Here is a 9,726-nt window from a genome sequence, read left to right as displayed (position 1 = left end):
ACAGGAGAATCAGCCTGAGCAGAATCAGCAAGAGAAGATGGCAATACCTGTAAAACCGATTCAGCCCACGGCTTCTGCACAGAGGGAGGAGATGGCACAGCAACCCTACTAACAAAGGGAAACACATTCTTGTCAAAGTGTACATGTCTGCAGATATAAATCTTATTAGTCGTTAAGTCCATGCATCTATACCCCCTAAAAGACTCAGGATAACCTAAGAAGACACAAGGAGATGACCGATATGACATTTTGTGACGATTAGAAGGACGCAAGTGAGGATAACAAAGACAACCAAACACACGAAGAAAAGAGTATGAGGGAGAAGATTTATGCAACAATAAATGAGGACTGGAATTCTGCAAAACACTAGATGGCATTCTATTAATCAAGTAAACAGCAGTTTCAAAAGCAAAGTCCCAAAAACGAGATGGAACAGACGCACGAGCCATAAGAGTAAGACTAGTTTTGAAAATATGCATGTGCTTCCTCTCAACACGACCATTCTGTTCATGAGTGTAGGCACAGGATTGTCTATGATTAATCCCTAACTGAAGAAGAACAGTACGTAACTTTTTGTATTAAGGTCCTAAGTCAGACTGAATAGCCTTAATTTTGCGATTAAATGACCGTTCAACTAAGGCACGAAACTTGTCAAAAATGGCATACAAGTCAGATTTCAATTTCATAGGATAATACCACGTGTAATGAGAATGGTCATCAACAAAAAGAACAAAATAACGATAACCAGAAGAAGACAAAACAGGTGCTGGTCCCCAAATATCACTATAAATCAAATCAAGAATATTCGAACTAACAGAGTCTACACGTGGCAAAGGGAAACGAGCAGACTTGCCCAATTGACACGCAGAACACAAAGAAGAAGTACAACGATTATTGCGACTAGAACCACTAACAGAACAAAAAGGAAGAATACGATCTAAGACTCGTTGATGAGGATGTCCCAAACGATCATGCCATACGGAAGAGGAAGCACGGGACGAGATAAACGCACGGGGACTGTTTTTCGGAATGGGCAGCGTGTAGAGACCACCGCAACTATTGCCGCGAAGAAGAATTGCCTTGGTTGCTATATCCTTCACAACAAAAAAGGATGGATGAAACTCAAAAAAGACTTTATTATCTTTTGCAAAGCGTTGCACAGATAAAAGAGAGGAAGACAAACCAGGAACATGTAAAATATCAGACATCCTAAATACTTTAGACGGGGTAGAAAAAGAAGCATGACCAGTATGACTAATAAGCAAACCTGTACCATCACCAACTCGAAGAGCATCACCACCAGTGTACTCTTCAGATGTAGAGAGCGCAGCAATATCAGGGGTCGCGTGATTTGTCGCCCCAGTGTCTGGAATCCAAAGATGCGAGTCAGACACAAGATTCGGCCCATCCTCAGCATATGTTAAATGAGCTTGGAGTCCACGGCCAATTAAAGAAAAGCAGGCTGGTGCAAGATGGCCATAATTGCCACATAATTGGCATTGAGGCTGCCAATTACCACCTCGTCGCCCACGTGACCTGCCACCACCATGCGAGCCACGTCCACGCTGCACACCACCGCCCTGCTGCTGCTGCTGATCGGCGAAAACAGCACCGCCACGCGACGGAGTCCCACCGCGACGATTCGATCCGCCTCGCCAAGACCGCGACCGACCTCCACTACCACGCTGGCCAACAAAAGCCGCCCGCGACCGACCTCCACTACCACGCTGGCCAACAAAAGCCGCACGCGACCGACCTCCACTACCACGCTGGCCAACAAAAGCCGCAGCTGACCGACCTCCACTACCACGCTGGCCAACAAAAGCCGCAGCTGTAGGGGCTGGAACACCGCTATAGCTATCACCGGTAGCGAACTCATGCGAGCCAAGGAGATCGGCGAGTTTCGGGAAGACGCACCGGCTGACCTCGAACATTCAAAGAGGCTACGACAGAGTGATATTCTGGACGTAAACCTCTGAAAATATACATATTTTGATCCTCCAAAGGAACCGCACAACCAACAAGAGCTAGATCTTCCACCATAACTTGCGCACGAGCAATGTAGTCGACGGCGGAGGCATCACCTTGGCGTATTGTTTGCAGCTGTCCAAGAATATGCATAATCCGAGCTTGACTGGAAGAGGTGAGAGCCTGCTCAAGGGCCAACCAGAGATCACGTGACGTAGTGCAACCAATTGCGAGGTACATGACTTCCGACGAAAGTGAAGAGATTAACATGCTAAGGACCGCCTGATCTTGGCGCACCCATGGAGCATGCAGCGGGTTGGGTAGAGCAGCAGCAGCGGAGGAGCCTTCAGAAACGGGAAGAAAACGATTAGGGCAAGAGTTCGTGCCATCAACGAAACCCATGAGGTCGTGCCCACGAAGAAACGGAATAACCTGCGTCCTCCAAAACAAGAAATTCTTGTTCGTTAGCTTAATGCTAACATAGTGATGCGCAGCAGACAGAGAAGCGGCTGCTGAAGAAACCGCAGAAGAAATAGCTGCATCAAAAACGGTTCGTTCGGAAGAATTAACAGAGCCGTCAGCCATTGGAAAATAAACCTAGGCTAGCTGATACCAGATGAGAACTGAATATTGTATTGATTCAATTGAACAATTACAATGATGAGGAATAGGAGATATATATACAAGGGGAGTCTCAAGTAGAGTAGAATAGCTAGTCCTAACGTGACTCAAACTCAGAGAGTCTTAATAAGCGCTATAAGACTTCCTAAAATAACAAATTGTCTTCTTCATTTACAAAAAGGAAAGTACACTATTAAGGGCACGTCCTGACCCGACAAAGCATCTGGTAGAATGTAAATTATGATCACTTTGAGAGGCTGCCCTCACACTACCGATGTCCGGTGGTGAGACTCGATTCCTAGTTTTTGCTCTCAAACTTCACCCTTGTGACTAGTTAAGCTGCCCATGCAGGCAGATCTCCATCTTTAATGCCCCCATAGCTGCATAACGCTCCTCTTTAAGTATCAAATTTTTTCACATAAGTAAAAATCAATCAATTTATTTGTGATTAGTATTATACTTTTTTTCATAAATAACTATTCATCTCCTAAATACGGAGTATTACATTTTGATTTCAAACTATTACATTTCTCCTCAAAAGTGTTAATTTTTTTTCCTTATAAGTAACAACGTCTAGTGTATCCTTATTAATGTTACATTTTTATTAAGTACTCATCACTCCGTCCCATTTTATGTGTCTAGTTCGATTAACGAGGCTTGACTGAAGTTATTTTTAATCTAATTTTTCATAATATTAAGTTTAGTTTGAATATACAAAATTTATATATTTAGAAACTACACTAAAAGTACTATTAAACACAAAAAATAAAATTTAAAAATAAGTAAAAATTACTAAAGAAAATAACAAAGAAGAAAGAGTTGGTTTGACCAACGAATAGTAAATATGACAGGTAAAATGAGATTATTTTTCCATCATAAGTATTAGATTTACATATAGACCTGACTTGTCTCACTGATAAAGATTCGTGGAATGGCCTCACAAAAAAAAAAAGAAATTGTTATTTTTTATTTTTATTTTATTTTTTATTATAATTTCTCCACGTAACTAACTACGTCAAGCTATAATTCAAATGTAGTTTCCCATACGGAAGCCATAACAAATTGTGGATTTTCTTTATTGCTTTTTTTTTTCTTTGTAAAGGCTATTCATGAGATTCAAATAATTGACAATCGTATCAGTCAATTAATTTTTTTGTCCCGGATTAAAGTGGCATAATTTGATTACATTATATTAATTTAAAAAAATTGTTGTCTATTTTAGGTCTAGCAAGAAATCTAAATTTGTCAAAAAAACACGTAAAATTTTAATTGCAATATAATCAAATTAAAATAATAAAATTTGATTATATTCACCTAGAATAGATATATACCCAGCATGGGTACTCAGTCGGAGCCATTCACCAGGTAGTCGAGCATGGTCGTCAGATAGGTAGTCACTCAGGATGTTACTAGTCAGCTTAGGTGGCCTGGCTAGTCAACCTCGATGGCAGAATAATGAATTTAAAGCGGCAAGCATGATATTACACCATTGTACATGTACCGACTACATACAAAATATAGTGAATTTCGGTTTGACACCATAAAAAAAGGCTCATGATTTTTACATTTTGATTTTCACGTTAAAAATTATTGCGTCTCCTTTATGTTTTCTTTTCAATTATATTCTTTTGCTCTTTCATATTTCACTTCTTATCTAGTTGCCTACTAACTATTCCCGATAGTCGTAAAATCAACCAACACAATTGTAAATAGCTAGCAACTATGAATTTTCTGATAAAGCTAAAATTAAAATTAAATGTGAAAATAACACATTAACAACAACTAAAATTGAAATTAGCTCCTTTACAAAAAGTCATTAGCCAATGTAAAATTTACATCACCTTTGACAAGTCAATGTTTATCATTTTCAAATCATAATCTAGAAATTGAAGGAGGAAAATAGTAAATGGATAAAACTTTGAAAATACAAGAAGCATGCATATTCCTGTCTCTATAAATACCCATCTTACTCCAACCTAAATACCGAAAAACCAAGAAAATGAATCTACCAAAATCTTCCATTGTGTTCCCATGCATTCTGTTTGCATGCATGTTCCCCTTTTCCCTCGCCGCCGACCTAGTGCTCGACACCAGCGGCCAGCCTCTCCGCAGCGGCGTGAGTTACTACATCCAGCCAGTATCCACCGTAAACGGTGGCGGGGTCACCCTAGCCAAGGGAGAAAACGGCGCCTGCCCCTTTGAGGTCGTCCAAGCACTTTTCGCCGATGGGTCTCCACTCCGGTTCTCGCTGGCAAACTCCACCGACGGCGTCGTCCACATGGACGACGACATCACCATCAAATTTATCCCATCGGACGACACGTCCGGATGCCCTCAGTCCACCGTGTGGCAAGTGGAAGGCCTCTAAGACGCCGTGGTGAGGACCGGTGGAGTGGAGAATGGAACCGCCACGAGTTTGTTCACGATACAGAGGTACGAGGATTCGTACGCAGTCCAGTTCTGCCCCAGAGCCAGCGGGTGCACGTTCATCTGCCCCAGGCTGCTGTGTGGATACATTGGCATCGAGCAGGTTGACGAGCGGAGGCGTCTTGCTGCGAATCGTCCACCATTCAAGATTGTGTTCCAGAAGGTTTAAGGATTCCAGGATTTACTGAGAACTACTGCGGTGTATAGTTGTAGATTATGAATTATACATGGTTGTATGCAATAAATCAATAATAATGTGATTTGAAATAAAGGGAGAGTTTTCCTCCATTGACGATTCAATAAGCTGCGCTGCTAAATGCTATCTACCTATCATATTAAGTTTTTGATTGTATAAGTTTTAATGAGGGCTTGACTTTTATATTATGTGTAAATGGGAAAAGAGAGACAATTTTATGTGGTTTTCTAGAACTTGATAAAAATTGGGAAAAAATGTCAAATAAACCCTTAAACTTTACCTAATAAGTTAATTAGGCTCTTAAATTTTCAAATGTTGTAATTAAATCCACAAATGTGTTATATATTTTGGAGCAATGAAACTCACAAACTTGTAGGTGACCTGTAATTACAGGTCAACTAGGATTCTGGAGAACTCCGACAAACCTTCGATTAAATTCCTGTAGCCATGTCAAATACCAGCGACCGACGACCGTTTGGCGGTCGCTAGTCACATTCTGCCGGAGAAGGCAACCAACTTGGTCGCCTTCTCCACTGACGAAGAAGGCGACTAGTTGGTCGCTTTCTCTGACAATACGCGACCAACGACAAGTTGATGGTCGCCAGTCGTGGTATTTGACATGGCTGCCGGAATTTGTTTGGATGTTCATTAGAGTTGGCCGGAATCCTAGTTCACCTGCAATTACATGTCACCAACAGGTTTATGAGTTTCATTGCTCCAAAATAACATGTTTGTGGGTTCAATTGTAACATTTGAAAGTTTAAGGACCTAATTGATTTCTTAGGTAAAGTTTAGGGGCTTATTTGATCGACACTTATCCCATAAAAATGTGTAAAGTACTCAACCTGATGGGACTAATTGACCCAAGGTATGTGTGAATCAATTAAGTTCGCATAGATTATAAGGGTAAAATGGTAAAAGCAATAATTGTAGTAATAATATTGAGTGGATTATAAGAGTAGAACATGATGAATTAGAACATGATTTGTCTAAGTTAGGACATAAGCTATTTAAACGATCCGAGGAAAGTCTAACAAATTTAGCTAAAATCACGATGGGCCTCGGGAATGGGTCAAAGCCCACGAACCGTACGCACGACTCAGTCCGGCTCTTGAGATGGGCTATAGAAATGGTTGGGTGCCCCAGGTTGGCCCCGAGTCGCATACATTAGTTCGAATTTCCTATCTCGGTCCGGACGTAGTCTAGGTCGCATTCTTCATCCAGGTTGCCTTCTTGAGCCTCAAGTCTCCATTCTTTGGCCATTTTTAATATTTTCATCATCACCCCCCCCCCCTCCCACGACAATTTATATCGTGGACTATTGTGCACCACGTATCAAAATGTTAGGAGGATGAGATTATGTGTATTTTGTGTTAATATTCTGTGTATTCTACTTTGTGTCAATAGTCTGTGTATTCTAGGCAACTGTTCTGTGTATTCTAGGCAACCTTTCTGTGTATTCATGTTAGTAACACAGGTTGTGATGTGTTTGTGCATTCGAATGTTACGAGGATGAGTTCGGTGTATTTTGTGACAATATTTTGTATATTCTAGGCAACCGTTCTGTGTATTATAGGCAAACGTTATGTGTATTCATGTTAGTAACACAGGTTGTGATGTGTTCGTGCATTCAAATGTTAGGAGAATGAGTTCGGTGTATTTTGTGTCAATATTCTGTGTATTCTAGGCAACCGTTCTGTGTATTCTAGGCAACCTTTCTGTGTATTCATGTAGTAACATAGGTAGTGATGTGTTTGTGCATTTGAATGTTAGGAGAATGAGCTCTGTGTAATTTGTGTCAATATTCTGTGTATTCTAGGCAACCGTTCTGTGTATTCATGCTAGTAACATAGGTTGTGATGTGTTTGTGCATTCGAATGCTAGGATACACAGAATATAAACCCAAGTATTATCTCTTATGTTCCATGTTTTTCAAATTTTACAATGTTGTTTAAATATTCACCTTTTGTCGTGTGTGTTTTTGTGATCTGATGAACTTGTGTGTGTTTTTTGTTGTTGCTTCTTCGTCATTGTTTTTGTTGTTGTTCAAATTACATTTATATTTTAGTTATAAAAAAAAAACTAATTTTAATGAGATCCGTATTGTTACGGCACCGTTTCGGACCAGAGTCCACAATGCATTGTGGACCCTGGTCCACGGTATTACGATCCCCCTCCCACACTCTCCCAGTTGTGGGAAGTTGACAACGAGAGAGTATTTGACCATTTTTCTAACCTGATTTAAGACTCATTATATTTGTATACACAAAGTACATTATTCTTTTTATGTATAAAGTTCTTTATTTGAACATGAAGTTACCTATCAAGAAAAGATTGTTCTGCTCCTGGGTGTTGTTGTAGCTAGGTTCTTTAGGGATATGGTGTTTTTCACCATCAGCTGTACTTATTGCTTTTGTTCTTGCGTCCTAGCTTGTGAATATGTGGTGGTGGGGGTGGGGTAGGTGTTAATCTTGAGTCCCAATTGGGTGATGAAATGGAGCATGCAGTTTTTTTGGTGAAGTTTTCCTCAAGCTATGCAACTGTTATACTGAAGCTTTCATCGCCGAATATATCATTATCTTATGATAATGACAAATTATTGCATGGACCATGGTCCACACAGCTGTGTGGACCAAAAATAAAAAGTACATTATTTTTGTACTGAAGGTACATTATTTTTGTACTGTAGGTACATTGTTTTTGTACTGAAGGTACATTATTACTTTTTATTATACTATCAAATAATGTACCTTCAGTACAAAAACAATGTACCTACAGTATAAAAATAATGTACCTTCAATAAAAAAATAATATACTTTTTATTTTTGGTCCACACAGTTGTGTGGACCATGGTCCATGCAATAATAATTGTATAATAATGATGCAGGTTCAACAGGGAAAATTTATTACAAAATATTAATGACACCCATAACATAAAATACTACGGGATTAAATTGTATTACAAAGCAGTCCAAAAGGCTTAGATAAATTATTATGAGATTATATTATAATGAGAAGCCCAATCAGATGGATCTACAAGACAAAGTAAGGAATATGCATGGAAAAAATTTGGACACTTGGCAACCTGCAAGAAGAAAAAATCTCGACTGACAACTCAAATTTATCAACAAGGACAGTTGGAAGAAAAAGAGAAGAAGACAAAGTATTGTATTTCTTTAGGAAAATCTATGTAGAAACAAAATAAAATAGTATAGTCTTTACAAAAAGTAATGTAGTCTACTATAGACTTTAATTTATGACTTTGTAAATATTGAAATACCTATGTTACCCTCGAAGTTATCCATATATATAAGGAACCTTTATGTAACTTGTAAAAAAATCATCATCAAAAGCAATCTAAATAAGTTTTTTTTTTGTATTTCTCATGGCTCTCAGCTAAATCTTTATTTCTCTCTATAATCAAACCCAAAAGATATATCAAGACACTACTACATAAAACACATTTAACGTCGCTTTTTTAGCACTTTTAACGTCGGTTAAAAATCGACGTCGATCTGATAGACGTTGTATATAAATGATACGACATCGGTTGTAAAAACCGATGGCGTATGTATTTTTTATTTTTAAAATAAATAAACGACGTCGGTTATCAAGGAAAACCGACGTCGTTTATTTAAAAAAAAAAAGGATACGACGTCAATTTTTGGGAAAAACCGACGTCGTATCATATATTATTAAAAAATAAATAAATAAACGACGTCGTTTTTTGCTTAAAACCGACGTCGTTTAGTTTTTTTTTTTTTAAAAAATTACATACGACGTCGGTTATACGAAATAATTGACGCCGTATGTAATTTATTTATTTTTTTAAATAATAAACGACGTCGTCTTTAAGCAAAAACCGACATCGTTTATTTATTTATTTTTAATAATTAAATACATTTTACGAATCCATCTAAAACATGTACAGTACAGTAATATTTACAATTCACACATAAGTTTCAGAATCAGTGCAACAAATTTCTAACAATTGATCAAACTAATAAATTTCTCAATTAATCAAACTAATAAACATCACACAAATGAATATTCAACAATAACTAATAAGACATTGAATATTCAACATAAATCTCACAATTCAACATAAATCTCACAATTCAATAACTAATAAGCAACAAGTATTTAACATAAATCTCACAATTCATCAAACTAAAGAAGTAATCTATCAACCCATTCATCAATTAAATATTGGCACCATTTGTCTCTAACGTCATCAATATCTTTTTGATTGTAGGGCAATCTTCTTTGTCTCTCCAAAAGCTATAAAGTTTAAAAGAGATAAAAAATTAATAAGTTAGTACTTTAAAAAATATGAAGGAGAAAGATAGTTTATTAAATTACTTGCTTTATTCATTCCCTTGTATGCTCCCAATGAAATGATTTCCAAAATAAATTTCATCACATAAGATCCGCATTGAGTACCTCCTCTTTGTATGACACACTACATTTGAAGTAAATAATATAATTAAGATTTTATTAATAAAAAACAATAA

At 37.9% G+C, this 9,726-nt stretch overlaps 1 pseudogene; it reads left to right on the top strand.

The window, feature by feature from the left end:
- The first annotated feature begins 4,590 nt into the window (after window positions 1-4,590).
- Window positions 4,591-5,254, top strand: LOC115995594 (annotated as a pseudogene).
- The last annotated feature ends 4,472 nt before the right edge of the window (window positions 5,255-9,726 follow it).

This window comes from Ipomoea triloba, chromosome 11 (genome assembly GCF_003576645.1).
Source record: "Ipomoea triloba cultivar NCNSP0323 chromosome 11, ASM357664v1".
Taxonomy (NCBI): domain Eukaryota; kingdom Viridiplantae; phylum Streptophyta; class Magnoliopsida; order Solanales; family Convolvulaceae; genus Ipomoea; species Ipomoea triloba.
The sequence above is the reverse complement of the archived record's forward strand: the minus strand, read 5'-3'. Positions and strand labels throughout refer to the sequence as shown.